Source organism: Bombus pascuorum, chromosome 1 (assembly GCF_905332965.1).
Source record: "Bombus pascuorum chromosome 1, iyBomPasc1.1, whole genome shotgun sequence".
NCBI lineage: Eukaryota > Metazoa > Arthropoda > Insecta > Hymenoptera > Apidae > Bombus > Bombus pascuorum.
This window is the reverse complement of record NC_083488.1, coordinates 6,406,031-6,418,230: the sequence shown is the minus strand read 5'-3', so window position 1 is coordinate 6,418,230 and position 12,200 is coordinate 6,406,031. Positions and strand designations below refer to the sequence as shown.

Below are 12,200 nucleotides of genomic sequence, written 5' to 3'. Positions count from 1 at the left end.
GAGCAAAGATTAGGCGGCGGCTGGTTTTAATTTAATTGTAATTAAACGTAAACGAGGCCACGCGTTCGCTCTTCCGCGCCGCGTGAATTAACGACCCTAGTACACCGACTGGGAAATCCATACACAAACTCAAGACACAGCTCTCGATTGAATCTTACGGTTGCTGGATCTGATGCTTTCGATGCTTGTTATTTTTCACGAACGTACCACACGTTGCGTTGTCTCGAGTACCTTTAAATTTTCCATTTCTATTATTCGACCAAGCTCTCTCGTTTTCAATTATATTAATGTGAACTAAAATGTAGGAACGATATAAATGGTAAATAAATATAGCGAATAAAATGAAAATTGTAAATGGATTTTCAGTGGACATATTTTCACAGGAATTTATGAAAATTAGCTAACCGCACAAGGTAATAATTCTCTTTAACGATGTTACAACTTCAACCCCTTGGTGTTCCGTTTTAAGACATAATGTATGTCCGCTAGTGTTTCCACGTTCTACGAAAAGGAGCAAGCGCAATAGGAAATCCAAAGAACCTGGAAACTACTTCACACACAAACGTCCTCGACGAAAGTAGCCTCATTATCAGGTCTAATAACGTCAGCAGCTGTCGACTCGAATGGCAATTCGTTAAGAGGCAGCGCGAAAGTTTCGGGTGTGAATGGCGATCCCTTAAACAGGGCGCGTTCAACCACGAAATAAGACACTAAACAACGCTATCGCAAAACTTTTGTCCGTGGGAAACACGCTTGGCAAAATTCACGGGCTGTTAGTCTCGAGCCAATAATTATTCGCCGAGTTCCACGTAAGACGGACCGCCATTGTGAAAGCCGCCCTCGTTGCTTTCAATACGATTGTCCCTCGTGCCGCTTATTGTCGAAAGTTTCCATTGTCATTATTATTTCGCCGCATTATATCCAGAGATTTATGGCTTCGTGTAATTTCGTTCGGGCTGGCCTTGATCGCCCTCTGCCGCGTCCCATTCGCGACCTGTTCGACGACGTATCGCGATCCGCCAACAAACTTTGCCAAACATCGTGATCTCTTCTGGACGGTGAATCGAAGTAGAATCGAGTTCCCGTAGAAACGCGTGCTACCACGCAAAATAAATCGTTCGATTAGACGTCGACGATGTAAAATTGCAGTGGAGCTCGTCAAATGGCACGAGTTCGATCAACTTGATTGCTTATATAAGGAAAATTGCGATGCACGAGGAACTTGGTACGTAATTTGGTAGCAGAATAGGACGTAAGAGAAATTTTGTTGTAACGAAGGAATGAAAATTATTTATCAATCTCTATTAATGTCTTCACACATTAATCAGAATTAATGCACCGATCAAAATCAAGATCACAATCGAAATAAATATAAGTATCGCTTAAAAATTGGAAACTACTAAAAGAACCATTGGTCACGAAGATTAACCTCTTCTTAATAATGAAACAAAGAGCATCACCTGCTACGAGCACTCGTCCACAAAGCGACGCGCCGGTTCTTATTCGTATCCTTTCCTTGAAATTACGATCGTTCGAAGTCCTCTTGATTCAGCAACGCCCGGGGCTATAATCAAAATACAAGAGGGGAAAGCGAAAATAGTTGAAACCCTTCGTAGCTTGAAACTCGTTCGAGACTTTCCTCGTCAGGACGAACAGGCAAAAGAACGGAAACGGCAACAGACACAAAGTGGTACGCACGCTAATACTCGGCAACCCTCCATCTCTTTTTGAGGGTTGCAGATGTTCGCCACTCGGTTCTCGAAAGGGTGGAAAAGGTGGAACGAGTTGAAGTGCTTTCGAGTTACGAAAAAACGAAGGTGCACCGCGTTAATAACGAGCCGAGGCAGAAGATAGCGAAGAGGAACGACTAGCTCTATGTTTTTCTGGTCAAATTGCTAGATGATACTCTTCGCTAGCGAGAATGGTCTTCCTTATAATTCTTATCCACTTCGAACGTTCCTCCACGTACCTTCTTCAATATTTGAGGCAATTTCCTCGAGACTTCTTCAAGCCGATAGTTCGTTGGTCTCATCGAATATGTTGTTTTAAAATATTCTATCAAAAAGTCTATCAAAAAGTCTAACTGTAATTAGACTTTAATAGTACATGAACGTACAGGAATAAGAAATCTAAGATAAGTGATTTCAATGACTGACTAATCATTTGCAAATGAATTAAATCTTTTCTGTAGAATTATTATACAAGCTATCAAAGCTAATATATTCAAATTTGTAGTTTCGTATATAATTCTCGTGTCCATTTCGTTTACAGAAAATTTAAATTTTTATCAGACACACGTACAACCGAACAATGCCCGTCTCTCTAGAAGACATTAAGAATTTACTTTCACCGAGAACATCGATAATTGCGACTAAAAGCAACCACGAGCCGAGTTCCGGGGTTAACGTTCGATTGGTTCGTGCACGAATTTGCAATTCTCGGACAGACGAGAGGAAGGAATCGCCGAGGGGTGTCCGCAATTTCGCGGTGCAACCTCTCCGTCCGACGATTTGCATTGCAAGACCACGTCCTCACCGAGACTTCCTTCCTTGGACGAGCTCTAATTCTCGAGGACCAGCCGGACGTCCGATTTCCGATTTTCTAGCCCTTTCCTACGGTAACCGGAAGTCGGGCGTCAAGTGGTCCATTCCCTATCTCGATTCACCGCTCTATTTCCTCGATTCTCATCGTTGATACTCGAATTCGATGCTTTGGCTGATTTGACAATTTTCGACCTTCGAAGAAAGGGTCTTTAAAATGCTCTTCGCATGTTTTTGAATAATATTCGAAACTTGGCTTTCCAATAATATTTAATATTCTCAATGCTAAGCTTATATCGGTTTTCGAAGAAATTGCGAATTTGAGGTAACAAAATTTGAGCGTTGGAGCTTCAAGTCTGCAGTTAAGATCTCGTGGAGTTAGTTTCACTTCAGTACCTTGTGGTATGCACTAGTTAACATTTGGTAAGACCAATTTAGTTGGCTCCAACGTTTATAACGTATCGATTGTTCTTGCAAGCGATCCTAGAATCGAATTTATATCGATCTGGCGCTATATATCGTGCAGGATGTTGTAGCTTAACTTAAACATACGCGATAACTTCCAGACTATGCGTTACATAAACAATTATTATATACAGAAGTTGCGTGTTTCGGAAAGCCACATCGTACGATGTGTCTTCGTAGATAAAGACGTTTCGAAATTTAAAAAATTTACCTAGTCTATTTTGTTGAAGTTATTTGATGTGTGAACAAAGGAACGCGTGGATAAATTGTAAGGTAGAAAATATATTTTAATACAGAAGTGTAAATACAAGTAGGAATATAATTTGAGCTGGTCCAGATCCGCACGCTAGCAGTGTTATCCTATGACCGAAAGCCCTGAAGTCATCGTTGCCTGTCTACTGTTTATGGTCTATCAGCGTCCCAGTCTTTTGTCTGTACGCTGTCGATGGCTTCAGTGCTTGAGAAAACTAAAAAGACCAGATGCAGAGTTTTCTTCGACATTTTTAAATGACGCGTTATACTTTTCACGTTAAAGTAATTAAAGCCAGATTTTATTGCTTCTAAATACTCAACTATGGAAATACTAATTGTCGTCTAAAGAAAATGATATCTTGCACTAGATCATCTACACACTTTTGCCCTCCCTGTGAGTCAAGAAACCTTCCTCCTCGCAGCTCACATTGTACAATTTGTTCTTCGCCTTATTACCCTCTATTACCGAGCATCTTTTCCTTAATATTCACCGACAGAAACCTCGAAGTCGTTTAGGTTATACGACAAGCATAAAACGCAAGCGAGCCACAGTGCCGATTAGCATCCGGCCGGAACGAATTCGCAGTTACGCGACGCCAAGGATGAATATCACCCCGTAAAGCTCGACGACGTGCAATTAAGAACAATGCATTCGTTACGTCGACGCGATAGTCGTACGCGATACACCGTTTACCATGAGTCGCGTCTCGTAGTCGTTGTCGAGGATCGTCGATGTTGATCTCGGCATCGTGTTTTCCCCGCGGGTGCAAAGAGATTTATAAGGTCAAGTGGCGAGACACGCCGCGCTGTCGCTAACTTTTACGAGCGTCATTAATATTTCCTTCTCCTTTCTGTTTCAGGTAAGCTTTCGGCACGAAAGAGGAAACGAAGTAAAAAAGAAACGTCGTCGTTCGTGAAGAACGTGACTGCAGGCGTTCAACTCGCGACTTCCCTTTCGCTTCTCTTCCGTAATCTCGTTTACTGTTGCTGGCGAATCTTCTTTGATGTCTCGGTCCACGGATTTAAGAGACGCGCGTAAGTTGATGAGATCATTTGTCATTCGATGAAAGTCCTGAGGGATGAGATCGTGAGTTGGTTATTGGACCTGTGATTTGTTTTAATTTGGAAGAAACAGATGGTTGAGAATGTCTGTGGTTTCGCCGCGTTCTATATTAAGGATATTAATATACAACGTGGCAAGCATTTAATAAGTTGTCGCAGATATCCTATCGTATTACTTTTAATACGTTCGGTAATTAATACTGAAACTACATAGCAAAGCAGTTAAAATAACCGTTATCAAATTTTTAGTTGTCGCAATTAATGAAATTACGCAAGTATTTTTCCTGATATTAATGTTTTTAGATTATTAAGAGGAAATGATAGAAAGACGGTCGTTCTTTTAGTCAAAAATTCTAGTATATTAATTAATTGATTCGAACGGAAGGAAAGTGTAATACCAAATACCTTTTCAAATACCTTTACGAATAAAAGCTATTAAGGATTGCACTTGGGAGAGCTTAAACAGCTTGCTCGAGGACCAGATCTCTCGCCGCAGACGTTCTTCGCGAAAGAAAAAAGAGCGTGACTAAAGGAGCTGAAGCGAAACGGGGGTGTGAGAAAGGGACACGTAGGGAAAACAGTGGTCAAGGAAACGAACGAAAATTTCCTGGAGCATAAACACGAATACGAGAAACCGAGAGAGCACGAATGGGAATAAAGGGAGATCGGTGGTAAGGGTCGAAAGGGGTCGAAAGGGGTCGAAAGAGGTTAGAGCAAGAGAAATGGTCGGTGCGACGACAAAAACGGCGATTAGGGGAGGTGCTGACAGCGCTTGGGTGGGTAATGCTGACCGCACACCGCAGCGTACACCTGCAACCCCCTAGCCACCCTTTCCTCTCTCTTCTTCGTGCTTCCGCCTCTCGGAACTGGCTCGAGATATCTCTCGTAATTCCGATAAAATAATGAATGACCATCGACAGCGCCGGTTAAATAAAACAATCGAACAGGCTTTTTATTCTACCCCTAATCGTGCGGGTTGTTTTCGACTGATATTCCAGCTCATGAGGTGCAAAAATGAAACGTAACAACTACAATTAATGTACTGATAATTACGTTATTATATTAATAACTGCATTGTCTCTTCTTCTTTCCTATTGAAAGATATTTTTTAACGTATGGTTATTTAAGAGAAGAATTTCCTTCCTTTATCGTTCAATGATTTCTATCGAAAATATGTTTCAATCGATAAACGATAGTTCCGCTTCACTTTATATTTCGTTTATTCTGCATGAATCCGATTCTACTTTTATTAATCCTCGGCCTTTGCATAGATCTCAACATACACCATATATTCTCTAATAACAGCACGCTACATTCAAATTAAATTCCACTTTTTACATGGGTTGTCCGTCACGGAAGAGAAAAAGAGTACTTCGATCCATCACAGTTGTTCCACTTACAATTTCATCAAACGGGAGACACGACGGAGATCGGATTCGAATTTCGAACTAATTTCAAATAAACCCACTGTCCAGGTATAGTCAATAAAAAATCAGCCAAAAATCCCGCTTGGAACGGAATACTTCGGTCCGGGATAATTTCCAGTGACAATGAAAGATTCATTTTTCCATTCGTTCCGTTTCTTTCTTTACTTTCAACGCGTAGCTAGTCGCTGGCAGAGGATATACACCGTTCCGAGTTGTCAGAAACTACAACGTTCGAAGCGTGTAATGACAGGACATTGAACGCGAGGGACGAGTTTCTCGCGATCGTTAACGCGAGTGGATTTCGAGACACGGCGGAGGATACCGTTTTATTAGATTTAACGTCGGTTGAACGGTACCCGTTGTCACAGTCTGCCCGTTTATACACAGGATTTTCCGTATTGATTTTACTAATTAGCCGTCGCCGTGCACGTGCACGCGGTTCTGCGCGTAAGAATCCAACGGAGACCCGCCCCTTACGTTGACACTGCAATCCCTTTGCCATCCGTTGGGAATATTTCAAGCGGAGAGCTCGCGTCGATGGCCACTTCTGTTGACGCCCTCGTTTCGAGATCTGGCTCCCATCTCGCTTTCTTTTTATTCGATTTTATGCCGTGTCTCTGCTTTTATTTCTACGTCGAAGCTCCACAACATTGAAAGTTTTGTACAAACGATTTTTACCTTTGCAGTATAAAATTGAAACAAGAGAGAAAATGTCTAAATAAATATATTGTTATGTCTATACATGTATACGTTCTCGTCATATTTTTTCTTTTAAATAAATTCTTTCTATTTTTAAGTTAATTCCTTTCTATTTTACACTTAACGTTTACGTTGTTAAACTTGCTTTCGTTCACAGCCGTAACTTCCTTCGATTTCCATATCAGTCTCTCGCCCCCTACCCTTGCCCTATCGTTAAGTGGCTTACGTTTCGCGATAAGACGCGGAACTTATAGGACCTCCGGTTCTTCCGCCTTCGACCCTTCGCTCGAAGGGACCGTTGTGCACACTAGCTGCTCGTCGGTTCAAGAGAAATGGTCTGGCAGCATGTAGTTTAACTACAAACACAAGGACCTTGTGTCAACGCTAGAATGTCGCCGAAGATACGTTCGGAGAAGCGACTTAATTGTCCGTATAAATATCGAACGGCGCCGAGGATATCGGTTATTGTTTCAGAAAACTCTCATCACTGTGTGCTACGTTTCAAAGATAGAGCTGTCCTTCGAGAAGACTTAATACCATGGAATGACTCGGAGGAGGTGTAAATATTCTTTGTTGCGATTACATTTTGACAACATATATACGTGTATAAATATTTAATTATTAATCGGTAATTCTCAGAGTCGAATGAGTTTTAGTTTCGAACGCATGATCAGAAGGGTTGAATGGGGGCGCGGAAGGCGGATAAAATGGTTCATTTTCGTCGAACAATACGCTGCCGTGTAACAGGGCACCGATTATTCGATCATAGGAACGGAGTATCTCGCGCGACTAGCCATTGTATAGGAATAATTTCGCGGGTTCGCGCGTTTGTTTAAAAGAATGATATCAATGCAAATGACCGGAGAGGGGAGCAGCGTCGACGACGACCGCTGCGCCATTAATTACATTTTCATTAGTTTACTTGCCCGTAGCAAAAGCGACGCCGAATTCCCGACCTGTTTGCGAAACGCGCGACGAGTCGCAGCAAGAGCTTCGTTTTTCTGTTTACGCGCCATCTGCTTGGCGACCGTTGAATGCGAATTTCGCACGATCCTCGTTTAAACCTGCACCTAGGCTAACTGCACCTGTATGTGTCCCTGCAATTTGAACGGTTCGACACAGCGTGCCTGGCTTTCGAACGAAATTCGCATGAAACTGGTGTTTTTTCCTGTCCATGTTTGTCCAATTGAGCCAAATTGATATGTGCAGTTTAGATCGTGAAATAGTACCATTTTGCAGCTTTTTTTTCACGGATTTGAAGATGTTTATATGCAGAAAATTTAGAGATTAATTTATATATGTTAGTTACGTAAAAAGTAAAAATAGATTAGCAACCTCAACACGCTGTTTGGTTTACTTTTAGTCCAGCTACAATGACAGAAAATGTGTAACTTCACGCTTCTGATGTTTCTTCAAAGAGCAAGACAGCTAGAAGGCAAACAGAAAGATGTAAATTAAAGGAGGGTGAAACGATATAACGATAGAAACCAAACGTCTGCTCCCTCGATATAGTATTCGTGAACTCCGACTTGGTTATTTTCGAAAGTTTACTTTATTTTCTGTACGAAGATCGAATATCAGAAGTAAACGCTAAACGAAACGAAACAAATCATTTCTTTCGTTGGTAAAAATAATTCTCATAGACGTTCACTGACGTGGAAGGGGCAGGCACTTTTCCAGGAAAGGAAAAAGTGTTGGCGTTTTTGTCCCGTTGATTTTTGGTGTAGCAAATTGCCCTCGTTATTGAGGCTATCGTTCAAAGGAGCCTTCGACCAGTAAAGAACCGGCTAGCAAAGTGGAAGGGATGGGAGGAAGACAAAGGAACGAGGTGGAAAAAGGAAAATCGGAAGCGAGACACGAGTCAGCAGAAACACGGCGCATTTTGTTGCTCGGAGCCGGGGACAAAAAGCGAAGCTTACGAAACAAAGGGTTGAAGCGTCACATGTTTTTCCTCGTTAAGCTGGCCCCACTTAGGCAAATTGCTTAATTAACTCATTTAATTATACGGCAGCCCTGTCCTTAAGACCTAAACCGTTTTCGGGGGACGAGGAACTCGTGCAGAGCCGTGGACTCGTTGATTCTAATTTACCTCTGTGATAAGTCGTTCGTTCGTTCGAACTTTCGTCCCCTTCCTCCTCTTCATCAGCAATCTTCGTGTCGATGAAGCGTCATGGGACACGATTGATTGTAACTTTCATCAGTTGCTAATGAGTACTAGTTGAAGAATGAGCGATGGATGAAATTGATTAGGGATTTGAAAGGAATCTTATTAGGAACATACCTTCTTTCTTAATGAAATCATTTAAGGAGTAGCGAATTCATGAAATGATTAGGCGTACAATCTCCATCGCTTCGTAGGATTCCTCCAGCTAATTTTTACTTACAAAAATCTATCGCTAATTTCACAATGGATTAACCTTTACATTTTCGTACAATGATCCTAAAGAAACGTTGTCCTTCCTAAAAGCAAGGAAAGAAAAAGATTGCTAATTCGTAGAGAATTAACGAAGTTTCAAGAACACAGCAGCCCTGTCTCGAAGAAATTCACCAAGTGTAAGCTGGCGATCGTCGAAGCACGGTGGCATGGAATTCGAGCGTAGAAGGGTGCACACGGGCAAATTAGATCTAGGGAGAGGAGGTAGAGGAGCGAAAAGCTAGAGTCAAGAGACAGAGACGCACGTACGGCAGACCGAGGCTTCTATTTTCCCAATTATTCGTCGACACTCGGTATTCGCTCGGGCGTGTGGAAAGATTTTTGGTCGAAATAATTATAAAGTCGCTCTGTCGAAATTCCAGGAAATAGCCTGACCAGATAGACAGGCGCAATTAAAACCGGCGAGGTAATTGAATCGTAGAACCGAAACTTCCGTTAATGAGCCACTATCAGTACGTAACGGTTGTTTTAATGAGCATTGCTTGGAATATAAGGCTTCCGTTGCGCCCATCCGCAGGCCACTCTAATTATCCTTACATCCCCTCCGATGAGCCTTTTACCGTTAGGTGCCTCTCATTTTCGAATCTTCAGGTTTGCCTCTCTTTCTTTTTTAGTTGCTTTCATCCTTGTTTTTTCGTTTTATAGCTCCTCGTCTTTGCCCGAATCTCGTGTTTAGTAAGTATGGCTAATGTGCAGTCGTTATCAAAACTCTTCTACCTCGGTTTTGACGAAACGCTATGATTATTAAGGCTGCTACTATACACCGTGGTTCTACGTTCGTCGTACGATTAAAGTTCAGAAGATTCTATGATCAAAATAAGCCGAAAGTAGAGAATTTTGTTTGGAGTTTGAGACCTGCTTTACGAGAAGATAAACTTTGCACATGTTTGGTCGTCAGCTTCTTAACGATTTGATTCTCCTTGACATGGGTTCGCAACTCGTTGATAAACCAATATTGAGAAACTCGACGTTCCAAGATTAGAAAAATACATCAATTTTCTTTTATTAACCATCCTAGAAGAAGATTCTCATGAAAATAACGACGTGGATGTTTTATTCGTGACGAAGGTTCGTTTGTGAGCTGCTTCAGCTGGCAGTTCTTGTAATTCCGGTCCTCGGGCAATATTACCGTACTCTCGAAACTCCTGGACACAGATTTATGATCTCGTACATCCCCGGAAGGTCCTGTATGGTGGCCTTTAGATATCGTCAGAGGTCTTTAGACGGCGCGGTAAAATGAATCGAAGCATAGCTTCGTTCGAAGGAAGTTTATCTTCTTACAGAATCTGGAAGTTGATTCGGTATTACGAACCGAAACAAGTCCAACGTTCCGCTAACATTCCACCAGCTTTCTGCAAGTGTTCTCTTCCAAACAAGTCGAGTGTTCTACAAATCTCGCAGAAGTGTTCTACAAGCATCCTACGAGTGTTTTTCCGGATTCTTCAACGAGTCAACAATATTCTTCGCGAGTTCTTCTTCCATCAAAAGCTACGAGCATTTTTCTATTATTCGCGGTATGTTTATTTGTGGCTTTCGAATACAAACCTAATGGTAGAGGAAAAATAGAATTTCTGTTACTTCATGTCTTGCGATTATCAACATTTACCGAAAACTTTAAGCCGCAATCTGGCACGGTATAAAGTAATTAACGCCTTTAGTTCATCGTTATTAAACATTGAATATATCAAAATATTTTTAGAAAATTTCAAGAATTAACTTTGAAATCTTCGTTATTAAATTCATAGCAACGAGAAGTCATTATTTATGTAAAGAATTTGTCACATTGAATATAAGCGATTATCAATTAGAGTAAATTACAGATATTCATTTCCATTCACAAGTTTTGTACCGATAACAATTTTTATTTAATGCAGCATCAGGATGCTGAAGTTTCTCTTATCGGATATTACTCTCATTACTCCACATTTAATTACTTCATAGACTCCCAGGAGGTCGAACATGATTAGGATACTAAGTAGACGGGAGGTTTCTCTCAAATTAGACGATCGCAAGTTTGCTATCAATTTCTCTGCTGAACCATTACGAGTCACCTATTCATCGAAATTGCTTCATAGCAACGTAGTAATCAGCCTGGATCTAGGTCCTTCCAAAATATATCGTAACGCATATTGTATGTAATAATGTTTCACGAACGTCTCGCGTCTTCTGACGATTGAAATTGTCACAGTTATTGCAACGACGTATTCATCGGCTAATACTTAAGATATTATTATTCATCGATAATTGAATTTTATTTTCAACCTATTTTCAATGTTGCCGATCAAATATACCCTCTGCTGAAATTCATATTGTTAATCCATTTGTCACGAAAGAATCTTTTTATTGCAATTTAAAGCATCTGGTAGAATTAGTCTGATAGAAATAAAGCTTTATATTTATGTTCTGTTCACTTTATAACCGGAAAATGTCAACCATTGTCGACAGAGTAAAAATGTAATAGTATCTAATTAATTAGTCGCGAATATTTTTGCATAAACAGAACTACTGGCCCATTTTATCATGAAATATAAAGCTATGTCTGTCTAATATAAAACCGATCGTTATTAAATATTCCAAATACACTGTGTCGTTTCCTATCTCTTTCCTTTCTTTCTCTTTCCTTGTTACTACGACTGTATCTTGATTGCTTTGATCCAATTAAATAAATTCCAGCGCGTAATTATTTTTATATTATACGAGGACAGTGGAATAACCACGGAATCGAATTTATTGAACAGTAGAACTGGACACGGGCAAATACCAGATGGAATTTTTTTTTAATATCTCATTACCGCGGAACATTTTATTTCTTGCGATCTTTGCATTATCCGTAGAACATCATTTTTAACGCGCACGTTCATTAAAAATTCGTCGACGACGGAACAGCGGTTTACAAAGACTGATATTCGCGAAAATCCATTACAACTTCCCTCTGGTTTCATCGACTTCGTTCTTCGGAAAAGCAACTGTACAGCATCGATCGATAAAAGTCGGCCATTTGTCCAAACGAATTCTCCTCAGCGAAATATCGGGCATTTTTCAATCAATTTCAAAAATCCAGGTGATCAATTGATAGAGCGACGCGTCCATCAATTGTTATTTCGAATTAGTCCTTGGAAAAATAACATGAAAGGACGATGGATCGAGACGAAAGTGGTCTGAGAAGCTAAGCGATTTTCCGTAAATGAAAACGTCGATAACTTTCGGAAAGCTGAAACGAAATTACTGCTTTGAGCCAGAGTGAAATTTCGCCTGTCATTACGTGGTAATCCTTGGCGACTGATATTTTTGAATTGATATCAAACGATTTTGACACCGTGA

The 12,200-nt window shown here is 40.8% G+C and overlaps 2 protein-coding genes across 7 annotated transcripts in view; both read left to right on the top strand.

Moving 5' to 3' along the window:
- LOC132915506 (protein suppressor of forked) overlaps window positions 1-1,259 on the top strand; it is a 276,757-nt gene extending 275,498 nt beyond the window's left edge. The window contains exon 14 of the transcript XR_009659923.1: window positions 1,245-1,259. The gene's annotated coding sequence lies outside the window, so the exon portion shown is untranslated. The remainder of the gene's footprint in view (window positions 1-1,244) is intronic.
- Window positions 1-12,200, top strand: part of LOC132915736 (fasciclin-3) — a 349,287-nt gene that overhangs the window by 192,646 nt on the left and 144,441 nt on the right. The gene's annotated exons all lie outside the window — the stretch shown is intronic.